Source organism: Moschus berezovskii, chromosome 6, assembly GCF_049115385.1.
Source record: "Moschus berezovskii isolate FMDL1 chromosome 6, NW_MosBer_1.0, whole genome shotgun sequence".
NCBI lineage: Eukaryota > Metazoa > Chordata > Mammalia > Artiodactyla > Moschidae > Moschus > Moschus berezovskii.
Genome location: NC_142465.1, coordinates 53,580,117 through 53,592,294, shown reverse-complemented (window position 1 = coordinate 53,592,294; position 12,178 = coordinate 53,580,117).

The window sequence follows — 12,178 nt, the reverse complement described above, 5'->3', positions numbered from 1 at the left end:
CCTCCTCAGGCAGCCATTTTGCTTTTTTGCATTTCTTTTCCATGGGGATGATCTTGCTTCCTGTCTCCTGTACAATGTCATGAACCTCCGTCCATAGTTCATCAGGCACTCTTTCTATCAGATCTAGTTCCTTAAATCTATTTCTTACTTCCACTATATAATCATTAGAGATTTGATTTAGGTCATATCTTATTGGTCTAGTGGTTTTCCCTACTTTCTTCAATTTAAGTCTCAATTTGGCAATAAGAAGTTCATGATCTGAGCCACAGTTAGCTCCCAGTTTTGTTTTTGCTGACTGTATAGAGCTTCTTCACCTTTGGCTGCAAAGAATATAATCAATCTGATTTCAGTTTGACCATCTGGTGATGTCCATGTGTAGAGTCTTCTCTTGTGTTGTTGGAAGAGGGTGTTTGCTATGACCAGTGCATTCCCCATTAGCCTTTACCCTGCTTCATTCTGTACTCCAAGGCCAAATTTGCCTGTTACTCCAAGTGTTTGACTTCCTACTTTTGCATTCCAGTCCCCTATAATGAAAAAGACATCTTTTGGGGGTGTTAATTCTAGAAGGTCTTGTAGGTCTTCATAGAACCATTCAACTTCAGTTTCTTCAGCATTACTGGTTGGGGCATAGACTTGGATTACCGAGATATCGAATGGCTTGCCTTGGAAACAGAGATCATTCTGTCGTTTTTGAGACTGCATCCAAGTACTGCATTTCAGACTCTTGTTGACTATGATGGCTACTCCATTTCTTCTAAGGGATTCTTGTCCACAGTAGTAGATATAATTAATGGTCATCTGAGTTAAACTCACCCTTTCCAGTCCATTTTAGTTTGCTGATTCCTAAAATGTTGATGTTCACTCTTGCCATCTCCTGTTTGATCACTTCCAATTTTCCTTGATTCATGGACCTAACATTCAAGGCTCCTATGCAATATTGCTCTTTGCAGCATTGGACATTTCTTCCATCACCAGTCACATCCACAACTGCGTGTTGTTTTTCCTTTGGTTTCTTCTCTTCATTCTTTTTGGAGTTATTTCTCCAGTGATCTCTAGTAGCATAATGGGTACCTACTGACCTGGAGTTCATCTTTCAGTGTCCTATCTTTTTGCCTTTTCATACTGTTCATGGGGTTCTCAAGGCAGGAATACTGAAGTGGTTTGCCATTCCCTTCTCCAGACAATCTCTACCCTGACATAATTTGATTTGAACTCTGAAATAGTTCAGTGATACTTTAGTAAAATGTATGATTTCTCTTGATCTGGAGCGAAAAGCACATTTTTTAGTAATATTTGGAATTTGTCGACACTTTTTCCTAAAAGTTCAAATCACATTGTAGACATTTTCATGAGAAATTGGTCTGTAAGATTTTCAGACAGGCTACTATGGGTTGTTTTGTTTTTAGTTATAAAGGAATGGACTTAATAAAAAAAAATTGAAGTATAGTTGATTAACAACATTATGTTAGTTTCAGATGTACAGAATAGTGGCTCAGGTGTTTTTGTATATTATATTCCATTATAGGTTATTATAGCATATCAGGTATAAATCCCAGGGCTTCCCTGGTGGCTCAGTGGTAAAGAATCCACCTGCAATGCAGGTAACATGGGTTTGATCCCTGGGTTGGGAAGATCCTCTGGAGAAGGGAGTGGAAACCCATTCCAGTATTCTTTCTTGGAGAATCCTCATGGACAGCGGGCTATAGTACACAGGGTCACAGAAGTTTAGACACGACTGAGTAACTAACTCCATAGTAAATCCTTATTGCTGATCTATTTTATATATAGTGGTTTGTATCTGTTAATCCCATACCCCTGTTTGTCCCCTCCCCTCCCTTCTCCTTTGGAAAATATAAGTTTGTTTTCTATGTCTGTGAATCTATTTATTTTGCATATAAGCTTATTTGTATCATCTTCTAAGGTTCCACATATAGGTGATAATAGTATTTGTCTTTGTCTGACTTATTTTCACTAAGCATAATATTTCTAGATCTGTCCACATCACTGTAAATGGCAGTATTTCATTCTTTTTTATGACTGAGTAATATTTCATTATACATATCATAAGCAAACCTAACTCAAGTCTTTTTCAACAATACTGTTTTCATTAGATCATGGTTAAGAGAGTAGGCTTTGGAGTAAGACTGCTTGGGTTTGAATTCTGGCTATAACCTTCTAGTCTTGAATAAACTACTTATACCTGGTGTTTCAGTTTCTTCATTTCAATTAAATAAAAGCACTAAATTAAATTAATAAATGTAAAACACATAGAAAAGTGGCTTCTGGCAAGTTTCCAGTAAGTCATAACTACTATTTGTTAATATTATGTTGGTAAAACTAACATCCCAAACCTAAATATATTTGCAGACATGCACCAGGTAAAAATTCCCAGATGGTGACAGTAGTAAAGAACTTGCCTGCCAATGCAGGAGGCATAAGAGACATGGGTTCAATCCCTGGGTTAGGAAGATCTCCTGGAGGAGGGCATGGCAACCCACTCCCATTGACTGAAGCATGCTGCACGCTCCAGATAAAAGGAAATAATAAGATTCTTTACTTTGCTGTAGTTCCATTCAATTAGTATTTGAAATCATTGTATTCAAGCTGTGCCATTGTCTCTACAAAATTTTATGTGTGCTTATGAATCATGGGGCTCTAATCTGGAACTCTGAGCTAAATACAAATGTAGTCACTTTAATTGTACAACAAACCTACAGAATATTTAAGTGTAAATTATGATGATGACTAAACACAGAGAAGCTGCAGTTACCAAAACCTGCATCTAAACTGACCCTACAAGATGAACAACAGGACAGCTGTATGAAGAATGCTTGGGAGGACCAGGCTGCTGCTAATTAGATCTATGCTGTTTCAATGCTGTCCCAGCTGCACTGGCCAGAAAGTCATCGAACATTAGCCTGTGGCTTTTGGGGGTGATTTATAGTCTGTCAGCGCAGAGGTGGCGTAAACACTCTGGGACTCCCCAGGCTGCTGTAGTTGTAATCCCTTAAACTAATAAATGAAGGAGAGAAAAAGAAGCCCAGACTGTAACTGGAGGAAAAGAGAGAAAGAAAGGGAAAACAGGAGGAAGAATAATTTTCATGAAATGTCTTCTTTGGGCCAGATATTTTCTAAGAACTTTCAAATGTTATTCTTACATCAACCCTGTTGGAGGGGTATTCCTGCCCGCACTGATAACAGACCTCTTTGGTTGCCTATGTAGCAACTGTTTCTCTCCTTTTTTCCCTTGCTGGTAGAGCGTCACTTCTTTTGCATGTTTGCCTCCTTCACGTGACTGAGGTCCTTCCCGTGTCCCATCCCTCAGTAACGAGGGTAAGCCTGGTTGGTCATCGCTTTACATTATCCTTAACAGGAATTGTTTAGACATGAAGAAGAGATAAAATCCTAGTCAGTGAAACATGGTGACAAAGCTGCTAGGAGGATTCTGAGCAAGATCTCTTTATTCTTTAAATGAGACCCCTGAAGGAGACAGGCCTCTTGCTGCTGTGCATGTTTGCATCTGCATGGGTTGCATAGAAGTGTAGGGGCTGTCTTGAGGTCAGAAGAGAAGCTAGTCTAATTGGGAGATTGGAATTGACATAAAGACACTATTGATACTATGCATAAAATAGATGACAACCCACTCTAGTATTCTTGCCTAGAGAATCTCCTCGGGTAGCAAGGAGATCAAACTAGTTAATCCTAAAGGTAGTCAATTCTGAATATTCATTGCAAGGATTGATGCTGAAGTTGAAGCTCCAATACTTTGACCACCTGATGCGAAGAGCTGACTCATTGGAAAAGACCCCGATGCTGGGAATTATTGAGGGCAGGAGGAAAATGGGGGAATGATGGTTGGATGGCATCATTGACTTAATGGACATGAGTTTGAGCCAACTGCAGGAGACAGTGAAGGACAAGGAAGCCTGGTGTCCTGCAGTCCATGGGGTCACAAAGACTCGGACACAACTGAACAACAATAAAACACATAACTAATGGAAACCTACTGTATAGCACAGGCAACTCTACTCAGTGCTCCATGGTGACATAAATGGGAATCCCCAAAAGAAAGGATATATGTATACATGTAGCTGATTCACTGCTTTACAGTAGAAACTAACACAACATTGTAAACCAACTATATGAGCAGTGCTCAGTCGTGTCTGACTCATTGTGACCGCATGGACTGTAAACTGCCAGGCTCCTCTGTCCATGGGATTGTCCAGGGAAGAACACTGGAGTGGGTTGCCATTTCCTCCTCCAGGAACTATACTCCAGTAAAGCAACTGTATTCCAATAAAAATTTTAAAGAAAAAAAAGGAAAATACACAGAAAAAAAAAAAAGAGACAGTGAGAAGCTAGCCTGAGGACAAAACATACACTGAAGCACCTCCTATTTTCGGACTTTACTGCATGATTGTAAACAGGCTCACTGTTCAATCCTCTTTGAGATGGGGTTCTGTTACTCATAGACAAAAACATTTAGCTGATGCACCATTTTTCATATTACAAGAAAACTGAGGTACAGGAAGGTGAAGAGACCTGTGTACGTCTGTGTGCATCATAAGGAGTAGAGAATTATGCTTTCTGGTATAGAGATAAGATGTGTCTCTTCTAAACAGCACTGCCCTCTCCTCCAATACACTCATACTCCAATCTGACAATTTCCTAATTTGAAATGTCAGTTGAGTCCATTTTCACTTAATGTAGTTACTGACATATCGTTCTTGTTTTGGTGATGATTTCAATTTGTTCCATTTTTTCCACATTTCTTCTCAATACTTTTTCTTAGAAAAGTAGACATCTCTTTCTTCCCCCAACAAGATGAGAAGTATACATATGCTTATGCTTTTAAAACTCTCCCCCTAACTTTCTCTACCCTGATCTCGTCATTTTGGTAATATCTAGAAATTTAATTATAGATTATTATGTCTGTGTGTATATATATGTATATCTCTTTTTCTCTTCTTCAAATTTAACTATTTTCAAATAATAAAAACTCCAACAAGATACTTTATTCACATATTTGTTACTATAAATTTGTTTTATATTTAAAATTTATAATATTTGCTTATTCTGAAGTCAATCAATGTGACCTAATGTTCTCTCCTATATGTTAAAATTTGTGTATAGTGGTTGTTCTGTTAAAAATTAAAGATTCTGTCTAAAATTTGTGCTGAATCAAGCATTTGTGTGCTCTTTAAAGTCCTCAGTAGAATACATATTTTTTCTTCACTAAGATATTTAAAGACATTTAGTTCATATATCTCGTACAGCATCTCTTGGATTTTCCTTCTTTTTAAAGTACTTCATCCCAAACACTTCTTCAATGTGAGTCTTAATGTGACCGTTCTTCTGAGACCTTGAATGGCTGAATGTATTTTTATCTTGCACACATATCTAAATGACAGAAGTGCTAGGATCTTTTCTTTCAATTTAAAAAATTGATTTCTCATTCTATTTTCTATGTATCTTAATCTGTTTTTCATATTTCCTATATCTTTTCTCTTTAGGTTTAATTTTGATGATTTCTTCAGTTTTGTTTTCTGTTCTGTTCAGTCACTCAGTCGTGTCCGACTCTTTGCGACCCCGGGGACTGTAGCCTACCAGGCTTCTCCATCCATGGGATTCTCCAGGCAAGAATACTGGAGTGGGTTACCATTTCCTTCTCCAGGGGATCTTCCCGACCCAGGGATCGAACCCGGGTCTCCCGCATTGGAGGCAGACGCGTTAACCTCTGAGCCACCTTTGTTTTCCAAATCATTAATTGTTTCAGTGGCCATGACTTATTTGCTATTGAACCTTTTATTGAATTTTTAACTTCAATTATGGTATTTCTCACCTCCAGAAGTTCTGTTTTATTCTTTTTAAAATCTGCTTGCTGTTTAATCACAATATCCAAACTCTTTTCTATTTATTGAAATATATTCAACATACTGTTTCACATTGTGATTCTCATGATTCTGGTATTTGAAGTCATTGAGGATCTGATTCTCCTGTTTGATTTCTTTTGGCTTTTGTTCATCGTTTCTTGCGTGTGTGTGTTTAATTGAGGGCTGCTCATTTTTCTAGGATGAAATCTCTACAGCTTTTTCAAAGTGAATTTTCATTTGTTTCTGTCTCATACTCGACAGCACTAAGAACCTGGTCCCCTATGAACTAAACTCCTACTCTGAGGTCCTTTAGACCATTCAGTTGGTATATATTTCGGTTCAATTATATTTGAAGAAAAGTCTTTCCCAGTGGCTCAGTGGAAAAGAACCTGCCTGCAATGAAGGAGATGTGGGTTAGGTCCCTGGATCAGGAAGATCCTCTGGAGAAGGAAATGGCAATCCACCTCAGTATTCTTGCCTAGAAAATCTGATGGACAGAGAAATCTGGGGGGCTATGATCCATGGGGTTGCAAGAGAGTTGAATACAGGAGTGACTAAACAACAATATATGATTTCTAAAGAGGAATGTCTTATCTTTTTCCCCTCTATTCAATGTTTGAAGGTAATTTTCCCTTAAGTGCTTTGGAGTGATGTTTATGATTTACATTTTATCCTTATACTGAGAGTGCGGGCCTTTGGGATCCTTGCTTTGTCAATAGGTCTCCCAATATATGATCTATCTTGGGAGGGTCTAGGACTTGTTTCCTAAACCCTATTGACGCTTTGGCAGCTGATGGTCAATTCTTACTGATATGGTAAATTTTCCGAGTGAAAGATGTCACTATGTTTCTGGATTCCCACTTTCACTGTGTTTTTGGCTGAAGTTTTACTTATTTTCTTCCTAGGTCATGGATAGTTTTCAGATGTCTCTAGTTTTTTCCCCAGTGTTTTTTTATTTGAATAAGAGAAGTGAAAGTTTGGGTAATACGTTAAAATTTCTGCTGATGATATTATATAAGTGTGCTTATAGAGGACCTCTGAAGAGTTAGTCTCTCTATCCCCCTTCATCTGGATTTAAGATGTCCTAGTTCTGAAAATTGTTGATTACTCTTCAGTTAATTCAGTCGCTCAGTCGTGTCTGACTCTTTGCAATCCCATGAATCACAGCACGCCAGGCCTCCCTGTCCATCACCAACTCCCAGAGTTCACTCAAACTCATGTCCACAGAGTCAGTGATGCCATCCAGCCATCTCATTCTCTGTCGTCCCCTTCTCCTCCCGCCCCCAACCTTTCCCAGCATCAGAGTCTTTTCCAGTGAGTCAACTCTTCACATGAGGTGGCCAAAGTATTGGAGTTTCAGCTTTAGCATCAGTCCTTCCAATGAACACCCAGGACTGATCTCCTTTAGAATAGACTGGTTGGATCTCCTTGCAGTCCAAGGGACTCTCAAGAGTCTTCTCCAACACCACAGTTCAAAAGCATCAATTCTTCGGCGATCAGCTTTCTTCACAGTCCAACTCTCACATCCATACATGACCACTGGATAAACCATAGCCTTGACTAGACGGACCTTTGTTGGAAAAGTAATGTCTCTGCTTTTTAATATACTATCTAGGTTGGTCATAACTTTGCTTCCAAGGAGTAAGCGTCTTTTAATTTCATGGCTGCAATCAGCATCTGCAGTGATTTTGGAGCCCAAAAAAATAAAGTCTGACACTGTTTCCACTGTTTCCCCATCTATTTCCCATGAAGTGATGGGACCAGATGCCATGATCTTTGTTTTCTGAATGTTGAGCTTCAAGCCAACCTTTTCACTCTCCTCTTTCACTTTCATCAAGAGGCTTTTGAGTTCCTCTTCACTCTCTGCCACAAGGGTGGTGTCATCTGCATATCTGAGGTTATTGATATTTCTCCCAGCAATCTTGATTCCAGCTTGTGCTTCTTCCAGCCCAGCGTTCCTTATGATGTACTCTGCATAGAAGTTACATAAGCAGGGTGACAATATACAACCTCAACGTACTCCTTTTCCTATTTGGAACCAGTCTGTTGTTCCATGTCCAGTTCTAACTGTTGCTTCCTGACCTGCATACAGGTTTCTCAAAAGGCAGGTCAGGTGGTCTGGTATTCCCATCTCTTTCAGAATTTTCCACAGTTTATTGTGATCCACACAGTCAAAGGCTTTGGCATAGTCAATGAAGCAGAAATAGATGTTTTTCTGGAACTCTCTTGCTTTCTCCATGATCCAGTGGATGTTGGCAGTTTGATCTCTGGTGCCTCTGCCTTTTCTAAAACCTGCTTGAACATCTGGAAGTTCACGGTTCACGTATTGCTGAAGCCTGGCTTGGAGAATTTTGAGCATGACTTTACTAGCGTGTGAGATGAGTGCAATTGTGCAGTAGTTTGAGCACTCTTTGGCATTGCCTTTCTTTGGGATTGGAATGAAGACTGACCTTTTCCAGTCCTGTGGTCACCGCTGAGTTTTCCAAATTTGCTGGCATATTGAGTGCAGCACTTTCACAGCATCATCTTTCAGGATTTGAAATAGCTCGACTGGAATTCCATCACCTCCACTAGCTTTGTTCGTAGTGATGCTTTCTAAGGCCCACTTGACTTTGTATTCCAAGATGTCTGGCTCTAGGTGAGTGATCATGCCATCGTGATTATCTTGGTCGTGAAGATCTTTTTTGTACAGTTCTTCTGTGTATTCTTGCCACCTCTTCTGGCGGCGCAGACGCGAGAGACGCCGGCTTGGCGCAACTGACCACGTGCAGAAGCATGGCTGAGAGGAGCTACCCCATGCCTGAGGCCAGGGGCAGCGGCCGAGAGGAACTACCCCATGTCCAAGAGGCGGTGGCTCCGTGGGCGCAGGGACCTGAGAGGAGCTACTCCACGTTCAAGGTCAGGAGGTATGGCCTTGAGGAGATACCCCTTGTCCAATGTAAGGTGCAGTGCCTGCACTTTGCTGGAGCAGCTGTGAAGAGATATCCCATGCCCAAGGTAAGAGAAACCCAAATAAGATAGTAGGTATTGTGAGGGGGCATCAGAGGGCAGACACACTGAAATCATAATCACAGGAAACTAGTCGATCTGATCACATGGACCACAGCCCAATGTGGTCCACTGGAGAAGGGAATGGCAAACCACTTCAGTATACTTGCCTTGAGAACTCCATGAACAGTATGAAAAGGCAAAATGATAGGATACCGAAAGAGGAAATCCCCAGGTCAGTAGGTGCCCAATATGCTACAGGAGATCAGTGGAGAAATTAACTCCAGAAAGAGTGAACGGATGGAGCCAAAGCAAAACCAATATCCAGGTGTGGATGTGACTGGTGATAGTGGCAAGGTCTGATGCTGTAAAGAGCAATATTGCATAGGAACCTGGAATGTTGGGTCCATGAATCAAGGCAAAATGGAAGTGGTCGAACAGGAGATGGCAAGAGTGAACGTAGACATTCTAGGAATCAGTGAACTAAAATGGACTGGAATGGGTGAATTTAACTCAGATGACCATTATATCTACTACTGTGGGCAGGAATCTCTTAGAAGAAATGGAGTAGCCATCATGGTCAACAAAAGAGTCCGAAATGATTACTCTTAGGGTATGTATATCTTTTGATTCAAACAATTACTCGTGTAGAGTCCTGGTCCTCGTATAAAATTAAAGTGATGGGAATGAAAAGAAACTGTGTTGATCTTAGTATGGAGCTGACTGGACCATTCTGCTGGTGCTCTGTACACAGTGTATTAGTCAGAGTTTTCCAGAGAAACAGAACCAGTAGGATATGCATGAATGTATATGTACATACATATAGAGTCTCGGTAATTGACTTATGCAATTATGGAGAGACTAACAAGTCCCATAGTCTGCAAGCTGAAAACCCCCCATGAAAGCTGGTGATGTGGTTCTGTCTGAGCCAAAAGGCCTGAGAACCAGGGTGGTCTGTGTGAAGATCCCAGTCCAAGGGTCAGAGAACATGAGATAAGATCCTAACTCAATCACTGAGACAGGAAAAAGGGGGGAATGGAGCTCATTCCTCCTTTTCCACATTTTGTTCTGTTTAGGCCCTCAGTGGATTGAATAAAGCCCGTCCACTTTGGGGAGGACAATTTACTGTGTCCATTGATTCAAATGTTGACCTTATGGCAGCTGGACTTGGCATGGTGATCATTTTGAAAGGTATAGAAATATTGGATCATTACAGTACATAACAGGAACTAAAATGTTGTTAGTGTGCTAGGTCAATTATACTTCAAAAAACAAACAAGCAAACTCATAGAAGAAGAGATCAGATTTGTGGTTACCAGAGGTGGGAAATGGAGGGAGGGGAAATTGGATGAAGGCAGTCAAAAGGTATAAACTTCCAGTTATAAGATAAATTAGTATTAGGGATGTCATGTACAACATGAAAAATACAGTCAACACTGCTTTATGTTATATATGAAAGTTGTTGAGAGTAAATCCTAGGAGTTCTCATCCTAAGGAAAACTTTTTTTTTTCTCTTTAATTTTGTATCTCTATGAGATGATGGGTGTTCACTAATGTATCATGGTAGTCATTTCATGATGTATCTAAGTCAATTCATTATGCTGTTTACCTTAAACTTGTACAGTGCTATATGTCAATTATACCTCAATAAACCTGGAAGAAAACCCCCCACAAATGCTCATCTCATCCAGAAACACCCTCACAGACAAACCTGGAAATAGTGTTAATCTGAGCCCCCTGTGGCCAGTCAGGTTGACACATAAAATTAATCATCACACATAATGATGTTTAAAATAGGTAACCCAGACTTTTGGAATTGTACTGGTTTATCATGAAAGTCTTTTTCTGGACATAATAGTAAGATGATATCCTCCCTAATCTTGGGGGCAAGATTGTAATAAAAAGGAATAGTTGTTCCCATTCATTCCTTCTAGAATAGAAAAAGAGGTGAGTGTTTGACTTGGGGAGGGAAGGTCACTCCAACCTGTCAGTTTTCAGAAAGAGGACTGGGAAGAATTAGGTTAAGACTCAGAGAAAAGGAGAAGTGGCAGGTTCTTAATGCTCAGTTTTTGCTTCTGATGTTGTTTTTAATGTAGCTAGCAATAATTACAGTTGTTGATATTTTGTTTAATATTCAAGTTATTTATAGGTCTAATAAAAGTTGAAAACATATAATAATTTTTAAAATTATAAGTAAACTTTAATTTACTCTAAAATATCAGCAATATAATTTAAATCATTTTTTGCTGCCATACTGTTATTTCTTCCTTCTTAGGATTATCACTATACTTATTTTGATATCTTGTTTAAGCTTCAGTAATATTATTTTGATACCTTTCTGGAATCTCAGGTATCTTAGCAGAGCCTGAACAGTTAAGCTGTGGATCCCCTGTCTCTGTTTTAGAAGGATTTCTGAACTTGGGTTGGAAAACATCACACCTTGATGTTCACTAAAATCTAACTAGGTTGCACAGAATCTCTACATTTCTACTGAAATGTAGCATTTACTTAAATTGTAGAAAAGTTATCATTTAGCTACTGCTGCATAACAAACACACATGTCAGTATCATTCAACAACAGCCATTCATTTCTCATGCATCTATAGGTCAGTTGGAATAGCTTTTCTGATCTTAGTTAAACTTCCTCATACCTTGGTGGGTTGTGTGATCTACAGTGAGCCAAGCCAGTGGATTCTGCCTTTTGCTGCACTTTTGTAGGCAGGCTGGGCAGTTCTGTGCCAAGTGTCTTTGATTCTCCTTAGACGAGTAGACCACTCTGGTGATGAAGAATGCACTAACACACCAGTGAAAACACATGGGGCTTCTTCAGGCCTAGGTTCAACACTGGCACACAATCTCTTTGGCTAAAACAAGTCATGTGTTAGAGTTCAAAGTCTAGAGTGGGGAAGTACAGTTTGCATTTTGTGAGTAGAACTGCAAAGTCACAAAGAAAAACTGAATACAGAAGGAGTGAAAAATTTCAGCCTATCTCAGCAGCAAACCTCAGACGTTTAGGCACAATCAAGGGCTTTAGCACCAATAGAAATCACAGCTCCTTTGATATTTCTAGATAGTAGCTCCAGAGATCTGTAAATATTATTTTTGTTCATCATACTTTGAAATTGTGATTGTTATTCAACCTGCAATAAGCAAATATTATTTCATTGGAGCAAAGTCGCCCTATCTGCAGATGTTCAGGTGATGTAGCTGGCCAACATTTGGTCAGCTGCCACTAAAGATTGAAGTACCACCCTGGTGATCCAGACATTCACTTTGCTTTCTAGTGTTCTTGTATTAATATGTGGAAAGAGATAAGG